Genomic DNA, 21,443 nt, shown 5'->3' with positions numbered 1-21,443 from the left:
ATATGAAAATGAATATATGTATATGCATGATGGACATTGTGCTGTACATCAGAAATTGACACATGGTAACTGACTGTACAATTTAAAAAAGATCTAAGTACATGAGTGTTGATTAACACTATCAGATTATCAATGACTACGTTAGCTCATTTTGTACTATGTTTAAAAACAAATGGCAAGTCTGAAAAACTGTTTCAGACACAAGGAACTGTGAAGACATGAAGACTGATTGTAATGATACATGCTGAATAGGATCCCAGAATAGAAAAGAACATTGGGAGAAATTAGTGAAATCTGAACAAAACGTAGACCTTAGTTAACCAATATTGGTACCTTAGTTGTGACAAATGTGTAATAGCAATTAGGGTAAGCTAAGGAACATATTATACTAAAAAATGATTTGTTGTTTACCTGAAATTCAAATTTAACTGGCTGTCTTGTACTTTATGAGCTAAATCTGGCAACTCGGATAGTAATATAACATGTTCATGACAGAAGAAACCGGGTGAGGCATATACAGGGACTTTTGGTAATATCTTTGCAACTTTTCTGTAAATCTAAAATTATTCTAAAATAAAAAGAGTACTTACATTTTTTAAAAAGCAGTGAGAATCTTGTAGTGGCTCACAGTGAAAGAGAATGTGACAATGAATGTATGTATGTTCATGTATAACTGAAAAATTATGCTCTACACTGGAATTTGACACAATATTGTAAAACGACTATAACTCAATAAAAAATGTTTTAAAAAAACAGTGAGAAAACATATGGCAATGAAATGCATTTTGCTTTATTATTTTAGTCAAAGCCATTTACATACCTAAGATTAAAATCTGACATCAGCCATAACTTTAATTTTTTTCAATGTATAAACAAGTTTGCCCTTGAAAAATGCATGTTTTAACCCCATTTGTCAGTAAAGGAGTGCCTAATACAATAATCCTAACAGTAATATTCTTCTATTTATTTTTCTTTCCTCACCTGCTATGCCCAGGTTTTGACATTAAGAATATTGTGTTTGATATTTTCTGCATTAAAAACCACTTTAGGCTTTGGTTCCATTTTACTCCCAGTCAGAAAGATCAGAAAAAGCTCAAGTCACACAGTGAGAAACTTTATCCACTGAATGAGACATTATCCATTCCACCAGACTGCAAATCAAAGAGTATCTCTTAGGCTGCTTAAAAATTCATTTTAAAATCTAATCCTGATTGTACTTTTATGGTAATTTCATACCATCAATCATCCTTTTACCTTTAGTCTCTGGGTCCACTGCTCTCCCCATAGATCTCATTCACTCTACCTCATTATAATTCTTTAGGTGAGAAAACAGGGGAAGAAACCTTAACAGAAAATGAGGGAAAGATGTAAATTTCTTGAGAAAAGTCAGGTTCACTAAGAAGCTGAGCTAATGATACGTTCTGATCTTCCCTCTTTTTTGTAATTAAAAGATGGGAGGAAAAACCGACCCCAAAAAGGCAAAAAACATGTCTCCCATGCAAAGAACATATTTGTAACCCGCATTCGATCTTACTAATATACCTTAGAGTTTCAAGCTGTCCACATCCTGACTTGTTTCTGCCATTTGACGTGAACAAAAGAAATACTCTTGAAACTCTTGAGAACTTCTCTTTCATTGTGTGATGTTTGCCTGACCTTCACTGGGGCTGCCTCCTTTCTAATTCTGTTTTTAGTTAACGGAATGATCAGAGTGTAGAATGAGCAGCAGGCAGCTATGACCCACAGAGAGCGGGTCCCTCCCTAGGTATAGAGGTTCAACTTAGAGTTATGGGAAATCAATAATATAACTTTGGTTATTATTCTCCATTTGGCAATGTATATACGCTTGCTCCAGCTAACAATTAATCACTGGAAGGGAATAGCGCAGGGCTGTGTTATCAGCCAGAAAGCACTCGTGGCAAGTGCAATGATTTCTAACATCTAGTTTAAATCGAGCATTCATTCAGCCTTTTCAGCATGATTCAATTTTACTAACAATATGTGCTATATTTTTGCGCCATTGATTTGAATGCTGACTCCGGTGTAAAGCATATTTCTTAGAGCAACAAGAAATGTAATAGGTAATAAACTCAGCAGTGAGCTCAGCCTCGGTACATTTAGATCGGAATTAAAAAAAAAAAAAAAAAAAGGCTATTAACCACAAGGGAAGCGACTGATTTCTCTGAAGCCCCAAGTCCAGCTGCACCATCATTTTCTAATGCCTTTAACAAAATGTTGCCATAAACCACAGAATGCCAATAATAGCAATAATCCCTCCAGAATGGGTTGTTACCAGCAGTTAGTGACCAGTTTCTTAGTTAATGGCCTGAGGGGAAAGGCTTTAAGAAAGCTGTATTCACTATTTCCTCTCAGGCAATTTAACTGGATGCATTAAACTGCATTTTCATTGGGATTTCAAAATGTTTGTGCTCTGACAAGGCGCTCATTTTAAGGTCTTTTGATTAAATCTCCCTCTCCACAGTCTCAGGAAGAGCAAAGAAGCAACCCATGGAAGTGTGGGAGCGGGGTAACTTTAACAGTCTCTTAATAACGTTAAGTGACAGTCTGAAATACATAAACGTAGATTGCCGCTATCACGCGGAAGTTCTTTGTTCTGATTTAACGCTCTCCGGTCCGTCATTGATGAGCTGTAAGTGAGCCCTCTATTCATTCATTTCTTCATACAGATGATAATCCCGCTGCTGTCTTTGTGGGGGCGATTTTGAGGATCAAAGGCGATTCTGTTTGTGAAAGAGATGGGAAACCACGGGATGGTGCTGGGTACCAGAGGCTGCCCGCCCGCCGCAGCCTCCTTCATCAATAGTAACCAGGTGTGCTTGGCTTAGCTAACTGGTTAATCCGCACATCTGCCCAGAGGGTTAAATCTTAACTCCCTGTTGCAAGGGCAACAGAGGATGGGAGTGGGGAGGTGACCACGGAAATGAGGTTTCTGTAACTGCTGCTAGAGTTAAGAGTCTAAACCCACTCAAATTTAAATTGAGAAGTCAAGATTTAAGGGATTCAATTCTTATTTTCGAGCTTACGAAACATCAGCCCCACTTCTTTTGAAAATGTAAACTTTTTATCCAGATGCCATGAAACATCCGTTTATTATAGGCTAGTTTCTGTTAGAAATGAATTGTGCCTAGCATGCAAATTAAGTCAGGCCCCTGGACCTGGGCTTTGAGTGATTACAAGGAGTTTTAAAATTCCACAAGTGAAATAATAAGAATGTTGTAGTAATTAATATTGAGACAGACTGTTCTTATTTGCATCCTAAGGTACATGAACACAGAAGTGTTTTATAACGTGTGGGAAAGGATGACTTAAATATATTTCAGGTGATAATATAGTATACCATAGCTGAGATGGTCATAAATTAATAATGATAATGATAATAATAATAATAATAATATAATAATAATAATAATAATAATAATAATAATAATAATAATAATAATAATAATATAAATGTAGCATTTTTCTCTCAGGAACTCCAAAATAATATTTCAGATGTCATCTTTTGTTCAATGCATTGTTTTTCCTGTTTACATCTAAAATAATTTCTTCTGATTCATATTCTATCTATGTAACTAACATATTAGAATGAGACATGGGCACCAGAACATTTTTCTTATTTCAATACATTAATCATAGGGATGCACTTCTAGATTTAAACTAAAATTTATATATCAATCTGACACTATTTATACACCAGTCATAAATCATTCAGAAACATGAATAGGTTACATAGTATGATTTAATTTGTCTGCTTCCACAAACTATAGGTTTTAAGCAAAACACTTCAATTGTTCATTAATTGCAACCATTAACCTGGCTTCATAAATAAAGGCAAAAATGATGGACATTACGAAGAAAATGGCATGGATCAGGCACAGGTCTGCTCCGACTCATCACATCCAGTGCTGTCTCAGGTTACAAATACTCACTTTTATGTCTGCACTGAGGGGGCAAAGGTAAAGATCGTATTATCTGTCTGTCTGTCTGTCTATCTATCATCTTTTATTAACTATTATATACATTTTTCTTCACTGCGTGAAAAAAAATCAAAGCCATATAAATGAAGCCTTATAGCATAAATTCATCAAACTGAAATTGCATTTCAAGGAAAATCAAATACACATTTGAAATCAGAAGTTTCTGTTTTCCTCATAACCAAAGTTCAAGGTGGGTCCAGCACCACATCCCATTTAAAGGGTGGTTGGAAAATGCTGGAGGGTAGTTTTGTCACCGGAAGTGGATGTGTTATGAATGAATGGGATGCAAAGGAAGACTGCCCCCGGGCTCCGAGGTGCTACTTTACAATGTGAAAGGCAGGATGGAGATGGCCCTGCGTTAGGCAGATGAATAGAAATCCTTGCCACAGAGACAGGCTTGAGCTTGTGCAGAGGAGGAAGGCACTGAACCTGCTTCCCTCAAATCTGCCCTTTCTCTCCCAGCCCCTAAGTGGCCATTTTACGATGTCTGCAATCATTGTGGTGGAGACAAAGCCTGTTATCCTACAGTGCACCTCAGGAGAAGAGGTGATGGTGTGAAAGGTCTGGTTGGACGGGGTGGAGTATGAGGTCACAGACCCTGCAGGGAAGAATGGAGCGATACCAAGTGTGGGCAGGAAAACAACAAGGAGATATTGTGGACACAGGAAATCAACTTTGCGACTCTTCAGAGTTTCTCCTTTGGCCAGCCCTTCTGCCTATAAAAGCATCTCTCAGGAAGGTTCTACAGATTATAAAATAGATAAAGGGTGCTGAAGTCCTCAGAAAGAAGATAAGTAAGCATTCTGCTATGATCCTGTCTTGGAAGATTATGAAGAAGGCAGCAAGATCTTACATATAAAACATAACATTAGTTTAGAATTCTTTAACTTAATTTTCTTTTATTTGACAAGGGACTAATGTGTCATGCATTTGAAGAGTAAACAAGAATGTGAGAGGAATGGGAACAAATACAAATTCTTTTGGAGGACCCAAGCGCTTCGGGTTCACTCACAAATGTTGCCATTGGTGGGAGAGAGTGATGGGGGTGGGGGTGTCGGAAGGAAGAGAAAGGAAACACGTTGATTGTAGCGTTCAGTGTTTTTTCACATATTATCACTTTTTAGTCCTCAACTATGAGGTAGCTATTATTGTTTCCAGTTTACAGCTGGGAAAGCCATAGCAACCTGCCCAAGCTAGTCTTTTGCGCAGCTGGTTAGCTGGCTGAACCCATAAATCCAACACCAAGTCTCCCAGATGCCAACACTCAAGCTCTTTCCTTGGCAGTAATTAAGGGTCCCAGTACATGGGAAATCTGCCCCTTGCCTACAGACCTATCAATAACAATTAATTCGAATGATTAGAACGTATCTGTTATTGCAGTTACATTTAAAAATACCTATTTTGTTTTATTTTTTTATTTCCAACATTCATTACTACAAATATAGCCGTAATAAACATCCTGCTACATACATCTTTGCCTACTTTTTAAAAATTCTTATTTTTAATTAAAGTGTAGTCAATTTTCAATTTAAAATGCCAATTTTAAAGTCTACACATTTCCAAAATAAATTTTCCACAAATATTTTTGATCCCTGACGTAAGTTTCCACGTCATCTTGGCTGGAAAAGAGAGCCTTTGAAAAGGATGTTTTTACCTCCACTCATGGCCTACTTACTTTGCAAAACTATCAAAAGATTAAAAAACCTTTTCTGAGAGGTTTTCTTAGGATTCTAGTATGTACATTTCTTACATTCCCTGCTCCCTAATCTGCTTTTATTTTCAGACTTTAAGAGATTTCCTAGAGACACGCTTTACCAAAGGGTCTGACACCGCCCCTCAGGCTGCTTATGGAAATGAAATTGCAAACACACAGCCTGTGCACCTTGGGCTTAGCAAAATGTGAAACATTTTTCAAATTACAAGGTTATCCTGTAACCTAAGCCATTTAATATGAAATCACAAAATTTCAGGGCTACAAGGGGCCCCTAAGAATGTTAAGTTCAACTCCTCAAATATGTTTGACATCATTAAACTGAAGCACAATGTACTGAGTAAAGCTGATTTCTTCCAAAGCCTTTATCTCAATGTGGAACCCTCTGCTAAGGACATTTTACTACAAGCAATTCTCAGCATTCTGGCCAGGAATTGAATGTGAACACTGTAAATAAATCTGATTTGTATTTATTATAATATAAACAATATTACAACAGAGCAATGAGTTTCAGACTCTGCTCCTATTCTGTAAGCTAGACCACGGGATTTCACTATTAAAACTTAATGAGAGTGATCTTTTTTTCAGCTAGACAGGAAAAAATTCATTGTTAGAATTCTCTGTGCTAAAATTTTTAACCATCCCCCATATTTTTAAAGCCTTCTCTATATGAGACGTTAATGTAAAATATCTCATTCAGAACTAAATTATTTTGAATTTGCTGTATTGTTTCATCATGTTTCACATTATGCCTTTCAGTTGTTCAACTAGCTGAATAGATTTGGGATTCATGTAATAGAGGGCTACTTTCCTGATCGAGAAACTAGTGCCACAAAGATACCATTGAACCAACTGTCAGAAATACACTTTTACATCACACAGAATAGAATGTTGTAATCACATTTTTGTAACTGGGACATTATAAATAACATTCTCTAGCATGTTTATCAATCAAATAGGGAAGCGAGAAAAGATCCAATGATACGCATTTATCCAAGAGATTCCCAGAGAAGCCTGAGGAAGGCACTGGGAACTCCTGGGGTGGGACCTATCGTGGGCAGTTCTGGACTAAGGGGTCAGGTCAGTTGCATCCCAGTCAGGAGGTGCGGTTGGTTCATTGTCTTTGATAAGAGTGGTGAATAAATAATACAGGTATAATCTCCAGGACTTTGCCATGGAGAAGGGATATACATCACAGTAAGCTGAATCACTGTGCATCAAGAATCAATCATATTATAAATGATAAAAGCACAAAATAATAGGAAGGACTCGATTGTTAGACACATGACAAGACAGTCTGATAGGAAAGGTTGAGTTCATAAATAGAAAGGAAGCAGTCACTGCTAATTCTTTAAAGAACTAACATTAGAGATTCAAGACTATTTTTCTACAGATCTGGAAAGGCCTTTAAATTGTGCCTGACCTGGAATTTCTAAAACAAATTCCTAAGGCTAGCACTGCCCTGCTTTGGAGGGCAGAACACTGTCATTCTCATTTAGAATGTGCAGACTCAATATCGGATTGCAGGATTAGCTCCTGGACTTCTGATTATCAGAACAGAGGTTAGGCGCTGAAAGGAGCCACTTAAGATAATGGGGAAGAGGAGTGGTAGTAACGTTAATTATGGAGACTCAAGCCTACAAAACAAAAGTGTTTGAGTGTCTCATTCAATCTCACCAGCAGAACAAGTCAGGTGAGCTGAGAATTGGGACAATTCTCCTAGAAAGTGTACAGCGAAGCTCTCCTCGTTGGTCCTCTAATCGGCCGTGAAGGTGGATGAGGGGATATGCATGAGATGAAATCAGCAAATAGAATTCTGTGGAATAAGGAAAGACTGTAAGCAGAAAAATTAAACTAAAGACTAGAATTCTTCTGCCTGTAAGTTTTAATCCCCGTGCTTTCCTTATGCCTTCCCTGTGCGAGACTGCAGCATGGAATAGCATCTTGTTCAGAACTGGTTTCTTGGGAGGAAGTGGTTCGATCTTGACGACTGAGCAAAATGATGTGTTGGAAATAGCTGACATTTATCTTCAGTGGGTCCTTACTACCTTGTTTGGCATCTGACATATAGTTCGTGTGCAATGAACTATCGTTAATGATAAAATAAATGAATGAATATTATGTGTGTGGGATTCTGATGAGGGGAGAGGGAGTGGATTGTAAGGCAGAATAGCAGTACTACCTCAGAAGTGTTGAAATTTCAAAATTTCTTCCCATTTCCACTGCTACCTCCTTAGTCCAAGTGTTATCATCTCTCACATAAACTACTGCAGTGGCCTCTTACTTGGCCTTCCTGCTCTTACTTTTGCCCCTTACATTCTATTCTCCGTGGAAAGGCCAAAGTTATCTTGTAAAAATATGAATCGTATCATGTCACGCTCTTGCTTCAAACCGCTCGAGGGCTTCCTGTAACATGTAAAGTACAACCTGACCTCCTCGCCTGGCCTGCAAAGGCCCTGCCTCACCTGGCCTGCAAAGGCCCTGCCTCACCTGGCACCTACCTAACTTTCTTACATTTCACCCGTTACTACCTGCCTTTACCACTGTGCTCATTTCACACTTACCTTCTTTCCATTCCAAGCACGTGCCAAACTCATCCCCACCACAGGGCCTTTGCACCAGCTGTTCTCACTACCTGGTAATCCCTGATGCTCACAAAGCATGCTTCTTCTTATCATGAAGGCCTCAGCTTACATCTCCTCTTTAGAGAAGGCTTCTCTAACTACCCATGGAAAAATAGCCCCTGGGAGCTCTCTAGGAAATCAGTCTGATTATTTTCATCATTTAGCACTTATCACCACCTGCTGTTTTCTTGTTTAATTTTTTATTGTTTTTCTCTCCTGCCTTAAAATTTAAGTACCATGAGAATTTATTCAAACATGTATCGCCAGACAGCCTGGCATTTAATAAGAGCTCAGTAAAAGATTACTGAAAAAAAATGAATAAACAAATGAGTCATCTTGACTTGAGAAGGATCCATGAATGAGAATCTTGACAAAAAAATGGATGTTCTGTGAGTTGATGGGTGCTTCTGTGCATGTCCCAATGCCCAGTAACAAATTAACACAGGTGGGGAAATCACTTCAGCAAAGCAATGGCTTCATGGATGGGGTTCCTTTTTCAGTCTTCTCATCAGATAGGAGCTATTTAAATTTCGTTCGGGGATATTTAAAACTTGAAGTTCTCAACTGGCTAATTTCTTATAACTTCTGACCTGCTTCACAAAATCTACAGTATTTTAGTGCGATTTTTTTCTAGCCAGTGTAGGCAGGATGGTTTTCTGTGTTTCAGGCTTATAAAATTATTGACAAATAAACACCAACTGTGTCGGCAGCTAGCATATTCCTAGGCAGGGTGTTATAATAGGAGTTTGCGACGGGCTGGGGGAAGGCGTGTGGGTGATGAAGGAGGAATCTGTCCACCCACACGGGTTGGAAAACCTACTTTAAAACTCCCCCAGCACCAATTGAGCTTAATACGGTTGTTACGGGGAATACGTGCGCTATGATGGCAATGTGTCAGGCCTAATTGGGACCTTCTGAGAGCTAAGAGGACGTGCAATTCTAGCAGGAAAATGTTAATCCAGTCAAAAACACTGTATTCACAGGAAAACTTCCCTTCAGCCCTCCCTGCCTTCCTTACTTAGCTATTCAAGGGAAGTGATCGGTGCATGCAAACTTATAAAAATTTAAACTATTTGGGTGCTTTTGGAAATGAGTTACAGAGCTCAACTAAACAACAAAAAAATTCCTCCATGAGAATGAGATACTTAATAGGTATTGCTGACTCCTCTCTCGCATAAGGGCAGGTCCAGCCAGTTAGAAAACCTCCTGGATATCCAGGAGTGACATTTGTAGATGATTCAGATTCACACCAAGCCTACCTTGTTTATGTAAGCCCCAAGGAATTCACAGCTCTCTGCATTAACCCTAATTTCCAATTTTAGGTAAGTGTTCAGCAAACCATTTCTGAAATAATAACTGGGAAGTGATATAGGAGAGACATCTCTCCTTCTCTGGCTTCGAGGGAAGCTGAGGAGGGGGAAGGCTGTCCCTGTTGATGTAATCAATTCTGGTGTCATTAACACCCACAGAGGGCCACTCCCTCCCTGTAGGGGGCTAGTCAAGCTTATGATCTCCATTGGTCTTTGGCTGGAGTGGGAGCATGGGGTCAAGGGACTTCTTGGAAGCATGCGGTCAAAGTACTTCTCAGATCATGGGATGACCCTAGACACCATGACCTTCATTTCACCTTGCTAGTTAACAGTGAACGAGAAAAGCAACATCATGGATGCAGAGAAGCTGTTTCCACCTCTCACTTGTGTGTCATGCAGTGTGGTCCACCATGAAAAGAAGCTTTGACCAATAAACTGGGATGCCTATAAAGACAGATCTAAAGGGAATAAAGCCAGAGATCTTAGGGAAATGTACTGTACCACACCTCTCCTTTTTATTTGAAAACAGAACAAACTCGAATGGGTTTCATGGGGTATCCCGATGTGTTAGGGAAGTTTGATGCAATTGTGGAGTGTTTTCTTGTCTTGGCCTTGTCTGTGCTAACATTTATAAATCCCATACTAGGGGCCAGATACCACCCACGGGCTTTATGGGCCTGAGCTCATTCAGTTCTCACAACTCCAAGAAGCAAGAATATGGCTATACCCATTTTCACAGACGAGGGAGGTGTGCAAGGTCACAGGGCTTGCAAATGACAGCACTCTAATGAGAATAAAATGCCACCTACTCTATCATTTTCAAAACAGGATTTGATCAAAACTGGAGAAAAAGTTTTCACTTGTAAGAATTACAGACTAGACGATCCTTAGGAGAGACCATTGAAGGATGAGCAGGAAGGGAGCAGCGTTCCGGACTTAAATCACACTTTCAGACTCTGGGTGTGAGCCCTGATGAATCAGAACCTAGAGTTTCCAAGGATCCGGAATCTTGCAGTCATGCCTCTTTTCCTGTTACCTAAAGCGAATGGAGCCCTGGTTCATAGTATTTGCCTCCACTGCACGCCTGTGTCTGGAGGGTTATTTACAAGTGGGTTTGCTTTGTTTTGTATAAACATGTTATCTCAAGGGCTGCAGGGGTAGTGATGTGGTTAAGTCTCCCTAACAAGAGCTCTTCCAGGAGATCATTTGTTTCCCTGCGTCTGTGATGTAACTACAAGTAACTTCCTGATCAGTTACACTTAGGACAAGGTGGGCTGATGTGTCCTGCCAGGTTCCCCAGAAGCAATTCTTTGTTTATCCAGATTTCTTCCAGATCATTTCCAAAGATCTGTCTGCTTGTGTTTGAGTTCACCAATGTTTTATTTACAGCATCTCACTGAGACCAGGCAGTACAGAAAGGGACCCTGTGTTTTGTGATAAGTTTTCCTTTCAAAGCTTCATGCTCAAAGAGAATTGACTACAGAGTGTCAGGTGACCTTGAGCTGAAGCTTAACAAGCCAGTATCATGCTATGAACAGAAAACAGCTATATTGGACATCAGGCACCAAACCACAGCATCTTAAGTCTTTCTCAAGGATTCGAAGTTAGAATAATGCCTATTATAAAATACATTTTTTAAAAATTCACTTGGAGAATTTGATTTTATCCCTTATAGTATTTTTTCTTCTCTGATGAAATTTACACGGAAGTAGCAAACCTTACTTTTCATTTCTGCAGTATTTAGCTCGATAAGAATTGGTGTCAACCGGAGACATTAACTCCCGCCTTGTCGTGCATGCTAAAACGCCCTCATTATCTGCCATGCCAGCTCTAAACTTATTCAAGGAAAAAAAAAAATCTCAGCATGAAACTCATTCTGACTATAGGGGGCCCCATGAACTGTGTTTAAAAATTCAGCAGAAAATGTCCTCATCTCATATAGGAAGTTTTTTTTTATAAATGCCTAAGGCCTTGAATTTCAGGAGCTGCTTTCATGATTGTTTTTCTGGGGAAATCTATGAAATCAAGAAAAGGTACTACTACAAGTGGCATTTTCTGAAAATATGGCATTCCCTTGGTTAGGAACACCATGCAGATGCTGTTGGTCCTCACTGAATTTCACACAATGTATTCCTTAAAAAAAAATTTTTTTTTGTTTTTCCATGGCAGGAGGTAATTAGGTTCATTTATTTTTTAAATGGAGGTGCTGAGGATTGACCCCAGGACCTAATGTGTGCAAAGCACACACTCTACCACTGAGCTATAATACCCTTCCCCAACACTACGTATTCTTTTAATATTGTCTGGTAATGCTCATTTCTGAAGCTGATGAACTAGCCAATGGCAAAATGGGAAGCACTGCAAAATAGTTCAGACACAGAATAAGCTGGCCTGGTGAGCACATAGGATGCCCACACGCCCCCGTCTACAACGGCACACGATCACGCCCCGCATTTAGGTGGAGGGCCAAATAGTGAGGACCCCGACGTGCAGAGTAACACATCCCCGGACAGCTCTCAGTGCCGCCTGGATGCTCCATCATCAGTAGTAAACATAGGATTTTCTCTCTTTCGTTCTTGCTCTCCCCACTTTATCTCAAGCATTTCTGCTCCAGTTCATGTGCGGCAAGTGCATCTGTATCAAAGCCCCTAAAAGACAGGCCAAGGGAGACTTCTCCCTCTCTTTGGGGAGTGACGTAGGTCCCAGTTCTCCACATAGCTGAATGGACACGATGAGAAACCTAAACTTAGGGATGAAAAAGGAGAAGCAAAGCTTTAAATTCCAGTGGTCCAAGAGGATTGACTAACTCACCAGGCCCTGATGGTTTTCCATGGTGACCCACTCAGCACCCCTTCTAGACAACAAGGGTGCTTTGTTCTTAACATAATCAAATTTTGATAATCCACAGTGTCCTCCTGGGGCCAAAATCATTTACTGAGGATATGCATTGCCCTAAGTCCGTGGCAGTGAAAGGGCCTTGGGGAAGGACTTGGGCATGGCTAGGACATAGACTCAGTCTGTCTGTGAAATTAACATCTCTAGCATGATGGTTCTCAAACTTTGCTATGCATTTGAGTCACCTGAGGACCTTTAAAAGTCCTTGTATCAATTAAATAGAAATCTCTAAGAATGTAACTCAGGCAGCAGGAATTTTAAAATTACCTAGTTGATTTCAATGTGCAGCAAAGCTTAAGAACCACCATTGCCTTGCCCTTGAGACTGAGAATATGATCTGTGGACAAGTACCTTATTGCTACCGAGTCCAAGCTCATGGTGCTCACCGCACGACAGGCCAGTGTATCCGGGGATGAGCTGTTGGGGCAAGGAATAGTGACTTTATTTGGAAAGCCAGCAGACCAAGAAGATGGTGGTCTACTGTCCCAAAGAACCATCTTGCCTGTGTTAGAATTAATGCTTCTTTTATACTAAATGGGGAGGGAGTAAAGTCAAACATTTCCTGGTTCCAGTCAGCCTCCGAAGGGGATGTGTTCATTCCTTCCTGCCTGCAGTCGTTCACAGGTGGGCCTGGTCGGGATGTCTCCTGTGAGCTGAACAAAAGTTCTTCAGCTTAACACTCATTACTTTGGAGGCAGGGTTCCCAGAGATGGGCCATTATGTATCATTTAAGCTTATAGGTAACATCCCTTTAGTGATTAGCTTGTAGCAAAGCGATAGAATGCAAAGGTTACAGTAGAAGAAACAGACCCAACATGGAGTCAGCTCTGTTCTTCCCTATTACATTATTGGAATAATTGAAAGAAAGCTACAAAGATGAAACACACAGAGGCTATTTAAGAAACCGCAAGTTGTCCTGTTTGTCTAGAGAGTAAATTAGGTCAGGGTTTTTCAACCTTGGTGCTACTGATAGTTTGGACTGGATTATCCCTTGTTATGGGAAGGGATTATTCTTTGCATTTCAAGATGTTTTTCAGGGTCACTGACCTCTATGTACTAGATGCCAGTAACAGCTCCCAACTTGTGACAGTTCAAAACACTTGCAGACATTGCTAGATATCCCCCAGGGGGCAAACTCTCTCTTGGTTGAGGACGACTGGGTTAGGAAATTGCTGGAAAGCAGGAGTGTAGAAGGGAGGTAGGATCAAAATTTGAGAGCTCTGCTATGTCAGGATAGGGCATTCACGCTTAATTTGATAGACAAAGGGTGTTTATTAAAAGATTTCTAGGCTAGGGAATTACAGAATGAATGTTGTGATTTAAGGAAATCATTTGGCATTTTGTATAACTTTGTATTTCTGTAAAATATAAGTGTGTATATTATACATATCAAGTAAGTAAATTACTTAACATCCTTGTACCTCAGTTTTCTCATATGGAAAATGGGGCTAATCATGGCATTATACTGAGGATTAAATGAGATGATTCATATGAAGTACTTGAACAGTGCCTGGTACATTTTAAGTGAAAAAATAATTTTTTCTTATTATACTTAATATTACTTATCAAAAAACAAGTCCTGTTGTAGCTCAAACAACTTTGAAACACCCACCAATTCAACTATGAATCAGGATCACAAAATTTATTCCAAAACTGAGTCCAAGTATAACCCAAGTCATCACACCCAAAGGGATTGCTACTCCCTTTCCTCCTTGAATTCTGGATTAAAAACTAATCAGATCACACTTAAAAACAAAATGGGAGAAAATGTGGAAAAGAGAGAGAAAACTGATTTTTAAAGCTTCTTCTCAAACACATATTGGAGTGCCCCGAAACCATATAAAGACAGACGGAAGGCCAAGAGCCTCAAACTGCTCCACAGGGGCAACTTTGAATGGGCTGACTTCCACACATAATTGCTAACAAGCCACAGGTGCCAAGCCACATGAGCTGGCGATAGCCTGATTTTGAGAAGAGAGATGACAGTTCTTTACCCGTCATTCATCCCAGGGTGCGCTTGTCATCTCTCATAGCACATAGCGTGTTACCTTTTTATTAGTGGCTTTGGAAATATTTTCGCAAGTGAGCAGCTGCAGCTTCCTTATCTGCAAAACTGTGCGTAAGTGAGACTATGCTGGGTGGAGGCTGTGTGCTCCACCTGCCAGGAGGATGAAAGGTGTGCGTGTGAGCTTTCAGGCAATCGGATTAAGGGCTCTTTCCTTCCTGCCTGTCTCTTGGCACTGGCCAAAATGATGGCCAAATGCAGTTCTTTCATCTTCCTTTGCTTTCTTCCCCATTTCCCTGACCATCTAACCTCACCAGCCTGACATAAAGAAAATACTTTAGAGGTTTAATATACAGAAATCAGGTTAATTGTATTGGTTTGTTAATGATGCAGTCTCACATTTTTAACTTTTCAAAATGCTTTCTCGTAGGTCATCTTGCTTGAGCCCTACCAAAGCCTTTAAAATAAATATTGTCTACTCATTACAGAATGAAACTGGGGTTCAATGAAGTTTAATGCTTTGTCCATGTAAATGATGGAACTGGAGAATAGAAGGTGGGTTTTCTGACTCATGATCCCAACACTGTGACTGTGGACAAGTCTCTCAATCATTCTGTACCACAGTGTCCAACAATATTCACATATCTCTTCCTTTTTCATTTTAGCCAGAGTCGTATTTCTAACTAACAAGCTTGTAAGAATCATTAGACCCTTCTCATCCTTTGACAGATCTTCACAGGCTTCTTGCTTGGTCTTCACGTCTTTACTCATGACCCCCTTAAATCTCTCATCACCCACTGCTGTCAGAGTCAACCTCTCCTTAACACCTTGGCAGGAAGCCATCACTTCTCAGCTACTTCCAGCTATTTGTCCAGTACCATTTGTGTATTTAAGATTTGTCCTTGTCATCTTATCTCTGATCTCAATCGCATCCAAAACTTTCCTTTCTTACTCCTGATGTAGGTGGAGTTTATGACTGTAGGCTCTAACAGGGTGGTGAAAACATGGTTCCAGGTCTCTGCCTACTCTCCCGTCTTCTAGGTTAGTTCCTCTAGTCTGGGGATGAGAAAAGGGAGAAATTAAAGATCTCCTAGCTTTCCTAAGTTGCTAAGATTCCAGAAAGCAGAGGGGAAGAAAAACTGTGAAATAGTTCCATACTCTGGAGCTTCCAACAATCGTCATGTTCTTGCTGATCTGCTGATTCACTTCCGCAGAAAGATCTGTTTACCATATGACCCAGTAATGCTATTCCTAGGTGTTTTCCCAAGATAAAATATATCTTTATATATCCACACGAGGACTTGTACTCAAATGATCACAACGGTTTTATTTATAATAAATTTAAAAATTAAATATCCATAAGCTCATGAATTGATTAAAAAATTGTAACATTCAATTTTCATACAATGGAATATTATCCAACAAGAAAAGCCACACACTGGGGTAAGCACCATAGCATAGATGAATCTCAAAAGCTTTATGCTAAGTGAAAGAAGTTAGATACCAAAGATTACATACCATATGATTCTATTTCCATGAAATTCCAGAAAATGCTAAAGTTTAGTAACAGAAGCATATCTGTGCTTGCTTGAACATGGGAAAGTGGGGATGGAACTTTCTGAGTCACGAAAAAGCTCGTGAGAGAACTTTAGGTGATGGAAATATTGCATATCAGATATGATAATGGTTTCAAGACTTATGTTTGCCCAAACTCAATGAATTTTACCTTGATAAAGCTTATTAAAAATATTTTTGGTATGATGTGCTACTGTGGAAGGTTTTCTCTAGAACACCAGATATTGCTAGAAATAGAAGTTACTGTTTGATTTTTTTATGGGAATTTTTCAGCTGTGCACCTGTGCATAAAGGAACTATCCCAGTAAATATACAAAGCCCCTGCACGGAGGTGTGTTCACATTTTGGGCTTCACCGAGGAATAGATATCTGCACTCAGGCACCTGAATTCTGCCTGAATGCAGTCACTGAGTTTTTGCAATGAGCAAGACACATATTTGAAGGTTTAGGTACAGATGTGGAGTGATTCAAATGCAAAGACAGTGTTTGTATCCTTGCTATAAAACATTCTTTCCTTCTCAACCCTGTAATGAGTTAGCATCTATAACTCAGATGCACCTGGATGATCCAACCAGGATTCTGATCTCACAGTCCTCTTCTTTTTTTAGTTTAGGGACTTTCAGCCCCACTCCCCAACACAGGGGCATCCCCCGTGAGATCACTCAGTACTGCATCATCTCCAAGCCCTTGAGCTGTTTTCACATCAAAATGATGTTAACATTAAGTCAACAAATAATTATTGAGCACCCTGTCTGTAGCACTTTATCAGATGTGAAATGTGGAAAAATATGTGACAGTCCCTGTCGTCAAATAATTTTAAAATATAGCTAGAGAAACAAAATGAAAAAGGCATAGAGTTAATAATAATGAAAGATATAAATAAAACTTTATGAAGGAGACGCCAAAAGACAGCATATGATTAATCGTACTGCAAATTGTGTGGAAAATAACTGCTGTCAGTGTTTATTCATGTTACCTCTCTCATTCCACCTGATCCGCCAAAGTTACTCCGTGACCCCTAACCATTCATCCCTTAGACATCCTCCCAATTCACTAGGTTTCTTCTCATGGTTTTAATTCTGAAGTGGTAAGCCACTTCAGAGAGCTCTCTTCACTATCATCCAAGAATTCTTTGCCCATCTGCCAAGCCCCATGGTCCATTTACAATTCTGTACCAGTCTGATAAATCCTCCTTTGTTCTGACCACACCTTTTTTTAGCCCTTTCCTTAAATCATCTTAAATCATGGCAAACAATCTGAAATCATCTCATGGGCAAAGCATTCTACACCCAAGCTCTCACTGACTTGCCAGTTGGTTTCTCTGGCCCTGCCTGCATGTCTTGAGTTCCAGGTAATAACAACCTGGATGTTACTCACTAGCCCAGAGTGAACGTGTCTACAATTCTCTTGTTCTTTCTTCCTCACCCATCCCAATTCCTTTACCTGTCCCTAGCTCAGCTAAGGGCACAAGTATCTACCCAACTATTTCACTATCATTTTTCATACCTTTCTCTCTTTAAAGTTGATTCATTACCAAGTGATTAATTTTACCTCCTAACTATCTCAAGATTCTAATTCTTCTCCTCTGCTACTGCCTTAGTTCAGGTCTTCAGCATCTGTCTCCTACTTGGACTCTTATAAAAGCATGTGAACTTTTGCTTTTTTTCACTTTCATGTAGTGATTCTCAACAAAACCACATCCTTCTGAGGTACGGATGGGGTTCTCAAGAGAGTAGACAACCCACAACTTGTAGCATTAACCCTGAGAGAGGTCTTCTTTCATTCTTTACTGTTGTTAATCATCATCATCATCATCATCATCATCATCCAAATGCTTTTAAAAGTGATATTATATGTCATGCTCTGTGTAATCATTTATATATGTTAATTCCCACAAAGAGGCTAAATCACATGCCCTAGGTCACACAGCTCATAAGTGTTGGTGCTGACACCCCCATCAAGGAGTCTATCTCCAGAGACTGTGCCCTTGGCTGTGGTACTAAGCTGCCTTTTGGAATCTCACTGAATTTCTAAATTTTAAATTTACATCTCAAACGGGATCACACTTTTCCTGTCTCTTCCACTTGCATCAATCCTTTCTTTTCTTATTTTTCACCCCGCCACCACTTTCGTCCTTTGCCCCTGTTATAACCAGCTACTTTCAGATCCCTGTACTCTTTCCGTGCTCTTTCCCCCCTCTGTACGTTTGCCACGCTGTTCTTTCTGCCTTTAATCCTATTGGGCACCTACCACATTTCTTTTCATTCACCTAGGGTCCCCTCAACTGCCTGAGAGAAACGTTCTCTGCGTTTCTCAAACCCATCTTTAAAGCGCCTAGTTCTTGGTGGTTTCTTTGCCATGCCTGTTTCTGAAGGCCACTTTAATCCTCAGCCTGGGAATGGAGGTCTGTCTTGGGGATTAGCAGCTATAGCAGTAACTTCGCGATTCGGTAGCAGCTCCCTGAATGACTCAATTCCAAAACATGGTTTTCAAAGTTGTTTCTTAAAGCTCAGCTGACAGTCTATTTCTTCAGCTTCCTCAGTGGTCTATAATCTATTTAATGTTCCAAGATAAATTCATTTCTACTTAAACTGAATAGAGTAGCTTCTGTTTTCTGCAACTGAGTCCTGTCCACAACATCACAGCTAATTGTCACAATTTTAGTATAAGACTATTCTGATATGTCCAGAATTCCAACACAGAGAGAATTCCCCCTTCTGTGAACTTTCACCACATAATTTCTAGAGTAGTGCTCAAATTTTGCTGCACATTAAAATCCCCTAGAAAGCTTAAAAACCCCTAATATCCAGGCTGTACCTCTTACCAATTAAATTAGAATCTCTGGAAGTGAGACCCAGGCATTGATGTCGTTCTGAACTACCCAGGAGAGTCCAGTGTGCAGCCAAATTGAAAAGCCAGTTGTCTGAGCTCTTACTGGACATCTGAACTCCAAAGACCAAAGATAAATCCTGGAAGATAAATCCTGGAATCTTCTATCCTAGAAGAGCCAGGATTTCACAGGAATAGATACCTAATCTAGGTTTGAATTTGCCTTTTCTGTCCAGGGCTTCGTATTACCTATTAAACCACCCAGGACAGCTGGTCTCATATGACTCTGGAGTAGCCTTATAAAAGTACAACTGAAGCACCAGTTCGATGGTAACACTGTGAAATGTGGGGCGCCATCTCCCAGGATGCAGTGTATTCAATTGACCAGAGATCCTATATGCTGTATCTCCCATGGGAAGGAGACACGGATCTGGTCAACTTTCTCAGCTTTAGGACTTCATCTCCGAATTGCTCATTTGCACTGCCAGAGAGCTGGCAACATTTGGGTTTGCTTACCTTTCTCAGCTTTCTTCTTTCAGCTCCTTTCTTTGCCTTTCCTTTTCTTCATTAAAACCCACCCCTAGACCACTCCAGGTTAAAGAGACTTTTGTTCAGGACTCAGTTTACCCATTTGGCTAAATTAAATGGTTGAATTGTCAGAACAGAAAGAATAGGTGAAGGATAATTCAATGCCAAGTCAATCACCTTGACTGATGAGATGAATTTTCTCTTGTCATTTATAGTACATGTTGCTTATTTAATAGAAAGCTCACCAGGCAGATGACTTATGGTTCGGCAAGTTTATCGTGGAGTTAATGTTTCATCTGCACTCATTGGAAAAAGTTATCCATATATCTATATATATTTTTTATTGAAGAATAGTTGATTTACAATGTTCTGTTAGTTTCTGGTGTACAGCATACTGATTCAGTTATATATATGTATATGATTCAGATATATATATGTATATATAAATCCATTCTTTTTCATATTCTTTTTCATTAGAGGTTATTACAAGATATTGAATATAGTTCCCTGTGCTACACAGTAGGACCTTGTTTATCTATTATCTACCTACCTATCTATCTATGTATCTGTCTATTAGTTTGTATCTGCAAATCCCAAATGCCTAATTTATTCTTCCACATCCCCCATTTCTCCTCTGGTAACCATAAGATTGCTTTCTATGTCTGTGAATATGTTTCTGTTTTGTAAATAACTTCATTTGTGTCATTTTTTTTGGATTCTAGATATGAGTGATATCATACGGTATTTGTCTTTCTCTGACTTACTTCACTTATTATGAAAATCTCTAGGTCCATCCAAGTTGCTGCATATGGCATTATTTCATTCTTGGAAAAAAAAGTAATATATTGAAGTAAGCTACTTATTCATAATTGTTCCTAAGGCTGCATTACATCCAGACCATACAAGCAATTGTGAATCAGGAAGTAGAGCTTTGTGGTTACCGGTGATGAACTATTATATGAATTTTTTTCCTCTAAAATCAGCGGGGCTAACACTGAGCATTTATTGCATGCTGAGAGTATACTGAGCACTGTACCAAAAGGAAAAATGACAACCCTTTCCACACTCTATTTACTATCTATAATTCACTGAGACAAAAAAAAAATTCTCAAACCCACAAGAAAACTGCGAACTCACTCCTGTGCTCTGAAGAGGATTTTCAGCAGCATTTGCGGATAGAGTAAGCAGTTAGCTAGGGCACTGCGGGAGCCCAGATCTGCCCTCTGCTCGGTTCATGTAATCAGAGACCAGAATATTCTTAACCTTTTATGGGTGGATGAACAACAAATTAGGGATTTCTAATTGCCTTCTCTCTGAGGGCTCTCTTCCAACGGAGCGGCAAAGGTGTTAGCAGAAAAGTGTTGTGCATCCAACGTGATGTTAACTTTTTGTGAAATTAAGAGACCTTTATTTGAAAACAGCTTTCATAGCTAGAGGCATAGACTATAAGAAAGGTACTCCGGGCTGTAATAATTGCTGGCTGCCCTGGGAAATGGCTTCAAGGCCGGAGCTGTCCTGGCTCCGTGCAGACACATCCTCTAATTACTGAAAAACCTGTGTAGTGCCTCCATGTTAATCAGTCTCTCAGAGACTTCCGCTTTATGCGGTTCGTGAGGATTTATGGCATTTTTCTTTCCCTGTTATTAAAACCGATATTTCACAAGGAAGAAACTATCTCCAGACAACTGTTAAAATGCAAAGTTTCAGCCATAAAAGAAAACGGCAAGATTATTCTGAGAAGATTCCGTAGAGATTTCCAAACAAGGGTAAGAAACAACACATCAAAGAAGTGAGGGGAGGGGGGAGGAATTCAAAAATAAAAAGACATGACTTTAAAATATTAACAAAAAGACTCAACAGTTGGCCCATAGAATCAAAAGGTTAGGGTGTAATTAATTTAAGTGCTTGTTACAATTAGGGAAATAAACATTTCATGCATCAATGCAAACTGAATTATACATAATTATG

At 39.5% G+C, this 21,443-nt stretch overlaps 1 protein-coding gene across 2 annotated transcripts in view; it reads left to right on the top strand.

The window, feature by feature from the left end:
- The window catches only part of TTC29 (tetratricopeptide repeat domain 29), a 724,023-nt gene that overhangs the window by 474,072 nt on the left and 228,508 nt on the right, over positions 1–21,443 (top strand). The window contains exon 1 of one of the 2 annotated variants that reach the window (XM_032464547.1): positions 2,731–2,831. The exons of the other annotated variant lie outside the window; for it this stretch is intronic. The gene's annotated coding sequence lies outside the window, so the exon portion shown is untranslated. Of the gene's footprint in view, positions 1–2,730; positions 2,832–21,443 lie in introns of those variants that run through there. 2 annotated transcript variants of the gene reach the window in all.

This window comes from Camelus ferus, chromosome 2, assembly GCF_009834535.1.
Source record: "Camelus ferus isolate YT-003-E chromosome 2, BCGSAC_Cfer_1.0, whole genome shotgun sequence".
NCBI lineage: Eukaryota > Metazoa > Chordata > Mammalia > Artiodactyla > Camelidae > Camelus > Camelus ferus.
The sequence above is the reverse complement of the archived record's forward strand: the minus strand, read 5'-3'. Positions and strand labels throughout refer to the sequence as shown.